Source organism: Triticum aestivum, chromosome 6A (genome assembly GCF_018294505.1).
Source record: "Triticum aestivum cultivar Chinese Spring chromosome 6A, IWGSC CS RefSeq v2.1, whole genome shotgun sequence".
Lineage (NCBI taxonomy): Eukaryota > Viridiplantae > Streptophyta > Magnoliopsida > Poales > Poaceae > Triticum > Triticum aestivum.
In genome coordinates, this window is record NC_057809.1 from 309,385,910 (window position 1) to 309,398,827 (window position 12,918).

The following is a 12,918-nucleotide window of genomic DNA, read 5'->3' on the forward strand; positions in this document are numbered from 1 at the left end:
TCAGCAACTTATTGCTCTTGAAATTCTTGCGCGCTTGCATTATGGTTAAATCCCATAAGCTTAGTAATCTTATTGGCATCCTTTGTCACTATCATTTTGAGCTCGTTGATTCAATATGTTGTAGATGCTCGTTATCCCCAGTTAAAACTAGCATCCATCCTTTTGACTCAGATGTCACTCCAGACATGAGCTTGTTCTCGGCAAATCAAACCTTGATTGATTGTCGAGATATGTTTTTTGTAACTTACTTATCTTTTGATCAGAGCCTCTGCTTCTGGTCCCCCCCCCCCCGATTTGGTAATCATAATTCCTTCGTATTTAAGCTTTGAAATTATTCAGATGTCCCTATAATCTGATGCCTTTGCGTTATTTCTTCTTCTGGTTGAACATCGACACTCATATCGGATTCCTTGCGGTTCGCCAAATCCTTGTTGGATAATTATCCGACATTGTCCTTCACATCCAAAACTCTTGTGAGTTATTTCCTCGATACATAATGCCTTTGGTAAATTGTATTCTCTGCTTTTGTCAACCATGCTCTGCTTTCGAGTTGGTGTTATTTACTGAAGATTGTGGTATATGTTCCTAAGATGCCCCTATGGGTTGAACCTATGCCTTCCATAAATCCGTGTGAACCCGAAAGATTTCACGGGTCGTACTCATCTGGTATTACACCAGGTAAAACTTTTAACACTAATGCCTTCTTCAAAACAAGAAGTGAATGAAAGGTTATGCGTTGGAAAAGTGGGAGTCGACCTTGAACTTTGTGTTCATGCCCATGGACACGATGAAGATCCTATTATGGAAGCTTCTTGTAATAATAACTTTTTCCTTGATATAATATCATCTGTTATATGTGAATTGATCCTTGGCAATCATGGTTCCGACAATATTTTCTCCTTGATTCCATTTCTCAGACAAGTTAAAGCACTTGTCTTCTACCGATAAACACATCTCCGCAAACTCTGTTTTGATCTTCCTTCGAGTATTACCCTCCAGTATCTCGAGGATATCAAAGAAACTGTGTTGCTTCCTATGAATCTTCATCGAGTATTGCTTCTCGTCGATTCCAATTTCCCTTGGGTTCTGAGCTGTTATTCACTCTAGGACACCGATAAGTGAATCAATTATGCACTCCAAATCAATAACTCTAAGTAATTTTCGTTGCTTACGAGTTTAATAATCCTTCAAGTCATTTCTAGCCTGATAGAATATATCATTATCATGCTAAATTTTAACTATGCTACCAGGTCCTTTCTGGAGCACAATTTTCGACGACGAGCTAAGCTTATGTCGATCTTCCTCGTCATACCATTTTGCCATGAACACAAGGTTGCTTTCGAGTTTGTGTCGTACTCGTGGTTCAATTAACCTTACACTTCATCATTTCTTTTGCTTAATGTCGTCGTTAATCGATTACATCTTCATGAAACCTCTCGATAAATGTCTCGTGATCATCATCATCATTCCAAACTTTTCTAGGATATCAACCGAATTCATGATGAGAAATACCATCCTTGCCCCCTCGATGAATTGTTGCTGAGCCCATGGGCCCCATCCTCATCTTTTCCTAGCTGAAATTGTATGACTTATTTTATAAGTTGTTCCGATGGATCCTTTGTGTATCCGAAGTCTGACATTTCCCTGATGACCATGTCAACACTATCCCGAAGCATGTGTGTGGTACTCCGATCATCAACAAGAACATTGGGAGCGCAATGCTAACTGTTCTTGATCAATTATCCAAACACCGTTGTATGGGTAAACCTCATAAATTCCTTGCCCCCTGTCTAAACGGCTTAATACTTGGAGCCCTATCATGCTCTGCCTTTCCTTGGGAAAGTTATACTCTAACACTTGGGTATAAACATCTTTCCTTTCCATTGGTCTGGTTATCATAATAAACACATTTTCCTTTCCATTGGTTTGCTCAACCTTTCTTGTGATCTATATATGTTATAAGCAGAAATAATTCCCTGCTTATGGAAACACCTCGGTTTACAACTCTGTCAGTGTGACCCTGTTACTATTGCTGACGACATCCTGGTAACCCCCGATGGACGAGAACTTCGCCTACTGGTCCGCCTCGTTCAGCGAGCAGGAAAATAGTTCTCTCTGTCCCTCGCCCTTGGTACCAACGTGTTGACAACATAACTGACAGTCTATCATCTGACATGCCTTGCTATCGGCCCCCTTTCTACCTTTAACCCACATGGTGGGCTCATAACCCACAGTTCCACAGGATCGGAACCTGACTCTCCTGTATATCCTTTTCTTCCGAAGTATCATTTGCTCTTGGCTTTGTGTTTTGTCACGAGCCACCTTCCGAGATATGATCTATTCCCGATACTCTGAACCCCCTTCTCACACTCTGTTCAGGTATCGATCGTTTGTCCATTCGCTCGAAACTTCCTATTGTACCTTCATATTTTGCTCTCGATGTTTTCTTAAGTTTCAACTCAAGAGATACTTCTGCCACATTCCCTGAATTGTTTACCAGATAATTAACCCTATAAGGGTCAGTTCTCCCGAAGTTATTCTTTACTTCACCACTTAAATCTCGGGACGAGATTTCTTGTAGTGGAGGAGATTTGTAACACCCCGAGATTCATGCCACAGTAATCTCCCACTAATCATGCCATGTCATCATGTTTACCTTGCCTAGTTGCCACTTGTTCAAAACATCAAGTCCAAAATTCAAAATTTCTCAAACATGAATACAAAAATGTTCATCATGTGCCAAATATTCCACAACTAATATTGGTGGTGAACCAACATTTTTGCAAAGGGTTTAAGTGGCCTAAACTACTTAAAGCAGTGGCTAAAACAATAGTTTAAATGCCTTTTTACTTTATAAAAATTTCAAACTATTTCAAAAGCCTCACAGCCTTTTTGTGGCAGTGCTAACTATTGCAATGTATTTATGTGGCCAAGTTCCACATTTTTACAAAGACCAATTGGCAGCCCAAATATTGCAAGCAATTTCTGTAAAAAGAAAAGAGCAGAGGTAAAAGAAAAAAACAACCCCTCCCCCACTGGGCCACAACCCAGCTGGCCTCTGGGCCAACCAGGCCGGCCCAGCCGGCGCCTATAGCCCCCCTGGGGCGACCGAACCCTAGCTACCCGATCCCCACCCCCACTTCCCCCCTCTCGCTCTCCCTCCCCTCTCGATCCAGATCGGGGGCGCGACCCCGCGGCACTCCCGATGACGCCTCCGTTGCCGACCAACGACCCCATCGCGTCGCTGCTTGCCTCCTGGACTCCTCCTCGCCCTCCTCTCCTTCGCGCGACACCCGCCAGACGCTGCGGCCTCGCCTGTTGACCCGACGCCGTCGCCCGTCGTCACCACCACCCCGTCGTCAACCGTCGTCGCCCCGAGCTCCGGCGCCTCCCCGACTCCTCCTCGCGCACACTATTGCACACCTGCAGGGCCCGGTGAGGCCCCTCCTCTGCTTTCCCCCTCTTCTTTCCCTCCCGTCGCAGTAGGTCGCCCCCGCCGTCACGCCCGAGCTCCCGAGGAGCTCGCGGTTGCCGCGCCCGTGTAACCCGCCGTCGTGCACTGGTCGCACCTCCCCTGACCTGCTAGCTCCCACCATGGTCTCTCCCCTTGCCGTATGCACGCACGTCATGGTGGCCGGCTCGTCCCCCCGCTGCAGCGGCTCCTGCCCGTGCGTGTGCGCCGCCGCGCCCACACCACGCCGCAATCCCTGCCTCCACCCGTTCCCGACGAGCCCCGCGTTGGGCCCCTACGCACCCGTGCGGCTGCGTGCGCCGTGCCTCTGGCCACCGGCGCATTGTCGCTGGCCACTGCCTCGCACCCGGGTGGGTTCGATCTCCGCCCGGGCAGCGCCCGTGCCCGTTGCGCCCGAACCCGCTAACACCGACGCCCGCTAAGGTCCCTAGGGCCTATGACAAACAGGGCCCAGCCCCAGAACGTTTTTATTAAAAAAAAGAATTAGAAAAATATTAATTAATTAATTAATTAGATAATTAATTAACTTAATTAGATCTATTAATTAACCTGATTAACTCTGATTAGATAAACTAATGATTAATTAACTAGTTAATTAGGTTTAGTTAAACTGTGACTATGACAAGTGGGACCCACGTGTAGGTTTGACTAAGTCAACAGGACTGTTGACTACTGACTGGGCCTGCTGACCGTGCTGTTGACCCAGTCAATGGCCCCATCTGTCAGGTTGACCAGTCAACTCCGTTGACTGCTGACATCAGCATGACATTATGCTGATGTCATAAATCCATTTTCGAATTAAATTAAATAATTAATTAAATTCCAGAAATTAATAAAATCTTTAGAAAATCATATCTTTTAAACTGTAACTCGGATTAAATTATTTTCAACATGAGAGTTGCTCAGAACGACGAGACGATTCCGGATACGCAGCCCGTTCGTCTGCCACACATCCCTAGCATAGAAAACACACAACTTTTCCCCTTCGGTTCATCTGTCCGAAAACGTGAAACACCGGGAATACATTCCCGGTTGATTTCCCCCTTCACCTATATCGTGTAGCCATACGTTAGGTCACACCCGACACAACATATTGCCACGTTATGCTTTGTGATGCTATGTTTGCTTTATATTTACTGTTTCTTCCCCCTCTTCTCTCCGATAGACCCTGAGATCGCTGTGATGCCCCTGTGATCGACTACGGTCGACAACGACCCCTCCTTGCCAGAGCAACCAGGCAAGCCCCCCCTTTGATCATCCCGATATCGCCCATTCCATTCTCTCATGCTTGCATTAGATTTTGCTATTGTTATTGTTTGCTCCTATTCTGATGCATAGCCTGCTTTTGTAACCTGCTTATTGTTACCTTACCTGCTTATCCTAAACTGCTTAGTATAGGTTGGTTAGTGATCCATCAGTGACCCCCACCTTGTCCTTGTTGCCCCTGCTTCATCATTGAAGACCCGATCAACGGGATCGAAGACCAGGCCCCGGCACCGCACATCACTTTCCCCTTAGTTGCTCGACACTTCTGGGTTACTATCGAGTGCCGAGGGTGAGACCTCTACAACACTTCTGATGTTAACCCTGTAGTGTAGCTATTCGGTCGTGGTCATCGAGGGTGATTTCCGCCTTAACCAGTTCTGATACGACTCTATCGTGCAACCCCTCAAGTGTGAACCTCGGGGGTGATTCCTCTTACGTTGACCTTGATGATTACATCGAGTGGAATTCACCGGGGTGATTCCTTGGGTTTTCCCCTTGATGTTTGGACACACGGATACTTGGACTTTACAACTGTTACTTGGAAAGGCGGGTCGACCCTGAGGGGTACCCGCGAGTGATGTGGAGACGGGTTGACCTGGAGGGTGCCCGCGAGATAATTACGAGGCGTGGCCGGGCATTCCTAGCCCTTGCCGCAAGTCCTCGAGACGGGGCAACGGGGTCACATCTTTCGTGAGTCTCTGCTTGTTACCGCGCGTTCCTAATCCACTACGATTTGGATATTTGATCCGAGGGGCCTCTGGCCTGATAGCACTAACCATCACGTGGGCATAGTATGGGCGTTCTGCGTCGTATGCATCAGCCGAAGCTTAATAGACGTCAACGACTGAGTGGCGCGCGCCGGGTTGGACTGCGTAAGCGCCTGCCTTGTTGAAGGAGGTAGCTAGGTCTGCTCACCGACCGCGTATGCAACGTGCAGGAGTTTCCGGGGAGATGGCCCATGACCCCTGGGGGCATAGGTTTAGTCCGGCGTGCTGACCTCTCTGTTAAGTCTAGGTCGGGTTGCGGCGTATTGTTTGGCCGAGGCCGGGCATGACCCAGGAAAGTGTGTCCGGCCAGAGTTAATCAAGCGTGGTGGGTAAGTTGGTGCACCCCTGCAGGGAAGAACTAATCTATGCATAGCCTGTCCTACGATAACGGACACTTGGAGTTGTATCCCGATCGATACAACTAGAACTGGATACTTGTGATGAGAATTGGATGGTGATGAGAATTGAATGGTGATGACAATTGGATAGTATGGGTCTGGGATTGCTTTCTCGCAGGGAGTCGAGAAAGGATCTCTGGCCGAGGTTGATAACACTACTACTACTTTACATTATGCTACTCTACTCCCTCCTGTTTGCTGCAAGATGGTGGTTTCCAGAAGATGCTAGTCTTCGATAGGACTAGACCTTCTCTCTATTCTGGCATTTCTGCAGCCCAGTCCACATATACATCCTTCCTTTGATAATGTTGCATATGTAGTGTATATCCTTGCTTGCGAGTACTTTGGATGAGTACTCACGGTTGCTTTGCTCCCCCTTTTCCCCCTTCTTTCTTCTTTCTGGTTGTTGCAACCAGATGGTGGAGTCCAGGAGCCAGATGCCACCTTTGACGACTGCTGCTACCCCGAGGGTGCCTACTACCACGTGACGGACGCCGACGACCAAGAGTAGTTAGGAGGCTCCCAGGCAGGAGGCCTTGCCTTTTCGATCGTAGTTGCTTTTGTGCTAGCCTTCTTAAGGCAAACTTGTCTAACTCATGTCTGTACTCAGATATTGTTGCTTCCGCTGACTCTTGTGTATTCGAGCTTATGTATTCGAGCCCTCGAGGCCCCTGGCTTGTAATATAAAGCTTGTATTATTTTATTTTGTGTCTAGAGTTGTGTTGTGATATCTTCCCGTGAGTCCTTGATCTTGATCGTACACATTTGTGTGTATGATTAGTGTACGATTGAATCGAGGGCGTCACATTACCAGTACTCGTAGTAGCTCCTGGGTATTTGATACCGGTGTAGTTGCTCACATTTGTAACTCAAAGCAGGAGCTGCGGAATAAGCGGAGACTGGCGAAGGACGAGGTGACGATGTGCGTCGGGAATGGTTCCAAGGTCGATGTAATCGCCGTCGGCACGCTACCTCTACATTTACCTACGGGATTAGTTTTGAACCTCAATAATTGTTGTTTAGTGCCAAGTTTGAGCATGAACATTGTATCAGGATCTCGTTTAATACGAGATGGCTACTCATTTAAATCCGAGAATAATGGTTGTTCTATTTATATGAGAGATATGTTTTATGGTCATGCTCCGATGGTGAATGGTTTATTCTTAATGAATCTCGAGCGTAATGCTACACATATTCATAGTGTGAATACCAAAAGATGTAAGATTGATAATGATAGTCCCACATACTTGTGGCACTGCCGCCTTGGTCACATAGGTGTCAAACGCATGAAGAAGCTCCATGCTGATGGACTTTTAGAGTCTCTTGATTACGAATCATTTGACATGTGCGAACCATGCCTCATGGGTAAAATGACCAAGACACCGTTCTCAGGAACAATGGAGCGAGCAACCAACTTATTGGAAATCATACATACTGATGTGTGCGGTCCAATGAGTGTTGAGGCTCGCGGTGGCTATCGTTATGTTCTCACCCTCACTACTTGAGTAGATATGGGTATGTCTACTTAATGAAACACAAGTCTGAGACCTTTGAAAAGTTCAAGGAATTTCAGAGTGAGGTTGAGAATCAACGTGACAGGAAAATCAAGTTCCTGCGATCAGATCGTGGAGGAGAATACTTGAGTCATGAGTTTGGCACACACTTAAGAAAATGTGGAATAGTTTCACAGCTCATGCCGCCTGGAACACCTCAGCGTAATGGTGTGTCCGAACGTCGTAATCGCACTCTATTAGATATGGTGCGATCTATGATGTCTCTTGCCGATTTACCGCTATCTTTTTGGGGGTATGCTTTAGAGACTGCCGCATTCACTTTAAATAGGGCTCCGTCGAAATCTATTGAGACGACACCGTTTGAATTATGGTTTGGGAAGAAACCTAAGCTGTCGTTTCTAAAAGTTTGGGGATGCGATGCTTATGTCAAGAAACTTCAACCTGAAAAGCTCGAACCCGAATCGGAAAAATGCGTCTTCATAGGATACCCTAAAGAAACTATTGGGTATACCTTCTACCTCAGATCCGAAGGCAAGATCTTTGTTGCCAAGAATGGGTCCTTTCTAGAGAAAGAGTTTCTCTCGAAAGAAGTAAGTGGGAGGAAAGTAGAACTTGATGAAGTATTACCTCTTGAACCGGAAAATGGCGCAACTCAAGAAAATGTTCCTAAGGTGCCTGCACCGACTAGAGAGGAAGTTAATGATGATGATCAAGATACTTCTGATCAAGCTCCTACTGAAATTCGAAGGTCCACAAGGACATGTTCCGCACCAGAGTGGTACGGCAACCCTGTCTTGGAAATCATGTTGTTAGACAATGGTGAACCTTCGAACTATGAAGAAGCGATGGCGGGCCCGGATTCCGACAAATGGCTAGAAGCCATGAAATCTGAGATAGGATCCATGTATGAAAAAGAAGTATGGACTTTGACTGACTTGCCCGTTGAGCGGTGAGCCATAGAAAATAAATGGATCTTTAAGAAGAACACAGACGTGGATGGTAATGTGACCATCTATAAAGCTCGGCTTGTCGCTAAGGGTTATCGACAAGTTCAAGGGGTTGACTACGATGAGACTTTCTCACCGGTAGCAAAGCTGAAGTCCGTCTGAATCATGTTAGCGATTGCCGCATTCTATGATTATGAAATATGGCAAATGGACGTCAAAACGGCATTCCTTAATGGTTTCCTTAAGGAAGAATTGTATATGATGCAGCCGGAAGGTTTTGTCGATCCTAAGAATGCTAACAAGGTGTGCAAGCTCCAACGCTCGATTTATGGGTTGGTGCAAGCATCTCGGAGTTGGAACATTCGCTTTGATGAGATGATCAAAGCGTTTGGGTTTACACAGACTTATGGAGAAGCCTGCGTTTACAAGAAAGTGAGTGGGAGCTCTGTAGCATTTCTCATATTATATGTAGATGACATACTTTTGATGGGAAATGATATAGAACTCTTGGACAGCACTAAGGCCTACTTGAATAAGAGTTTTTCAATGAAGGACCTTGGAGAAGCTGCTTATATATTAGGCATCAAGATCTACAGAGATAGATCAAGACGCCTCATAGGTCTTTCACAAAGCACATACCTTGACAAGATATTGAAGAAGTTCAATATGGATCAGTCTAAGAAGGGGTTCTTGCCTGTATTGCAAGGTGTGAAATTGAGCTCAGCTCAATGTCTGACCACGGCAGAAGATATAGAAGAGATGAGTGTCATCCCCTATGCCTCAGCCATAGGTTCTATTATGTATGCCATGCTGTGTACTAGACCTGATGTAAACCTTGCCGTAAGTTTGGTAGGAAGGTACCAAAGTAATCCCGACAAGGAACACTGGACAGCGGTCAAGAATATCCTGAAGTACCTGAAAAGGACTAAGGAAATGTTTCTCGTTTATGGAGGTGACGAAGAGCTCGTCGTAAAGGGTTACGTCGACGCTAGCTTCGACACAGATCTGGATGGCTCTAAGTCACAAACCGGATACGTGTATATTTTGAATGGTGGGGCAGTAAGCTGGTGCAGTTGCAAGCAGAGCGTCATGGCGGGATCTACATGTGAAGCGGAGTACATGGCAGCCTCGGAGGCAGCGCATGAAGCAATTTGGGTGAAGGAGTTCATCACCGACCTAGGAGTCATACCCAATGCGTCGGGGCCGATCAAGCTCTTCTATGACAACACTGGAGCTATTGCTCTTGCCAAGGAGCCCAGGTTTCACAAGAAGACAAGGCACATCAAGCGTCGCTTTAACTCCATTCGTGAAAATGTTCAAGATGGAGACATAGATATTTGTAAAGTACACACGGACCTGAATGTAGCAGATCCGTTGACTAAACCTCTCCCTAGAGCAAAACATGATCAACACCAGAATTCCATGGATGTTCGATTCATCACAATGTAACTAGATTATTGACTCTAGTGCAAGTGGGAGACTATTGGAAATATGCCCTAGAGGCAATAATAAAAGCATTATTATTATATTTCCTTGTTCATGATAATTGTCTTTATTCATGCTATAATTGTGTTATCTGGAAATCGTAATACATGTGTGAATAATAGACACCAACATGTCCCTAGTAAGCCTCTAGTTGACTAGCTCGTTGATCAATAGATAGTCATGGTTTCCTGACTATGGACATTGGATGTCATTGATAACGAGATCACATCATTAGGAGAATGATGTGATGGACAAGACCCAATCCTAAACATAGCATAAGATCGTATAGTTCGTTTGCTAGAGTTTTTCCAATGTCAAGTATCCTTTCCTTAGACCATGAGATCGTGTAACTCCCGGATACCGTAGGAGTGCTTTGGGTGTACCAAACGTCACAACATAACTGGGTGACTATAAAGGTATACTACGGGTATCTCCGAAAGTGTCTGTTGGGTTGACACGGATCAAGACTGGGATTTGTCACTCCGTATGACGGAGAGGTATCACTGGGCCCACTCGGTAATGCATCATCATAATGAGCTCAAAGTGACCAAGTGTCTGGTCACGGGATCATGCATTACGGTACGAGTAAAGTGACTTGCCGGTAACGAGATTGAACGAGGTATTGGGATACCGACGATCGAATCTCGGGCAAGTAACATACCGATTGACAAAGGGAATTGTATACGGGGTTGCTTGAATCCTCGACATCGTGGTTCATCCGATGAGATCATCGAGGAGCATGTGGGAGCCAACATAGGTATCCAGATCCCGCTGTTGGTTATTGACCGGAGAGTCGTCTCGGTCATGTCTACATGTCTCCCGAACCCGTAGGGTCTACACACTTAAGGTTCGGTGACGCTAGGGTTGTAGGGATATGTATATGCAGTAGCCCGAATGTTGTTCGGAGTCCTGGATGAGATCCCGGACGTCACGAGGAGTTCTGGAATGGTCCGGAGGTAAAGAATTATATATAGGAAGTGCTATTTCGGGCATCGGGACAAGTTTCGGGGTCACCGGTATTGTACCGGGACCACCGGAAGGGTCCCGGGGGTCCACCGGGTGGGGCCACCTGCCCCGGGGGGGCACATGGGCTGTAGGGGGTGCGCCTTGGCCTATATGGGCCAAGGGCACCAGCCCCAAGAGGCCCATGCGCCTAGGGTTCAAGAAGGGAAGAGTCCCAAAGGGGGAAGGCACCTCCTAGGTGCCTTGGGGAGGAGGGATTCCTCCCTTGGCCGCACCCCCCTAGGAGATTGGATCTCCTAGGGCCGGCGCCCCCCCCCCCTTGGACTCCCTATATATAGTGGGGAAGGAGGGCCTCTCATAACACATCTTTGGTGCCTCCCTCTCCCTCTCCAACACATCCTCCTCCTCCATAGAGCTTGGCGAAGCCCTGCCGGAGTACTGCAGCTCCATCTCCACCATGCCGTCGTGTTGCTGCTGGAGCCATCTTCCTCAACCTCTCCTTCCCCTTGCTGGATCAAGAAGGAGGAGACGTTACGTTGACCGTATGTGTGTTGAACGCGGAGGTGCCGTCCGTTCGGTGCTAGGATCTCCGGTGATTAGGATCACGTCGAGTACGACTCCCTCATCCCCGTTCTTTGAACGCTTCCGCTCGCAATCTACAAGGTACGTAGATGCATCCAATCACTCGTTGCTAGATGAACTCATAGATGGATCTTGGTGAAACCGTAGGAAATTTTTTGTTTTCTGCAACCCGTTCCCCAACAGGCCGGTCACTGGCGCATGATCGACATGCTAGGCTGATAGGTTGGGCACCGACTGCCAAAAGGTCTCGGGTCACTATGTGGCTATCTTACACGAGAAGCTTGGCCGGGGTTTTGGTTAAGGTCTGGTGGGTTGGTTTACCTAGGTTTTTTGACCTGGCTAAGATAGGATTAGCCAATGGTCAGCCTGGCTCTGATACCAAGTTTGTCAGGACCGGATTTTCGGGATATTAATTTCCCAAAAGCGGCCCTTGTGCTCACTAGCCCCAGGATTACTGTTAGCTGATGAGACACCAACTTGTTACAGAAACTCCAAGCAAAATACAAAATATGAAGTACAAGACCATTTTGGCCTATGGGTACAACAATTGGTCTCTAGTGGTTGATGGCGGAAGCGGTTTGCGGATCATCAGCGTCTATGGGACTCCATTTCCCACAGGAACAGCTGACCAGGATAACTCCTATCTTCGCGAGGCTGCTATCACCATTACGTAGGTTCCGGGGCTGTCATCGCAACGCTCCTTTCCACGCAAGAAATCTGGCCAAGACAATAGCCAAGGACAAGCCAGTGAGTACTTTGAATGTACTCACAAACATTAAGAACACAGGTATAATATAGCCATTGATAATCATGTTTTGAAATATTCCATGATCACTTCGTCAGTTATGAAATAAGGTTCATGATGCACGCAAGCAGATCATTCAAATAAAACATGAGTAAACAATCAGGGAATAGAAATGAAAAGCACCGATCGGGTGTCTGAAGCGACGCCTCGAAAGGATAATAATATGAAGCGTGCCTTAGTCGGGCGTCTGTGCGACACCACATAAAGGGCTTATAAGTAAATGAAATAACAAGCATGCCACAGTCGGGCGTCTGTGCGACACCACATAAAGGGCTTATAAGTAAATGAAATGACAAGCATGCCACAGTCGGGCGTCTGAGCGACACCACATAAAGGGCTTATAAGTAAATGAAATAACAAGCATGCCACAGTCGGGCGTCTGTGCGACACCACATAAAGGGCTTATAAGTAAATGAAATGACAAGCATGCCACAGTCGGGCGTCTGAGCGACACCACATAAAGGGCTTATATAAGAATAATCATGGTGAATATCCAGGAGGTAGAACCGTCCCAGGGATACTCAATAATTCAAATAACATAAGTGGTTAGTCCATAATAATAATAATCATAATCATCATACGTCACCGGTCATAATCAATATTCTGGTTAGTTTTTCCTCTGAAGACCGACACTAAGACCGACACTTGACCCATCCCAGACTGTAGTCCTTAACCAAGGACACGGCTATTCGAATATGTATTATATCTCTGCAGAGGGT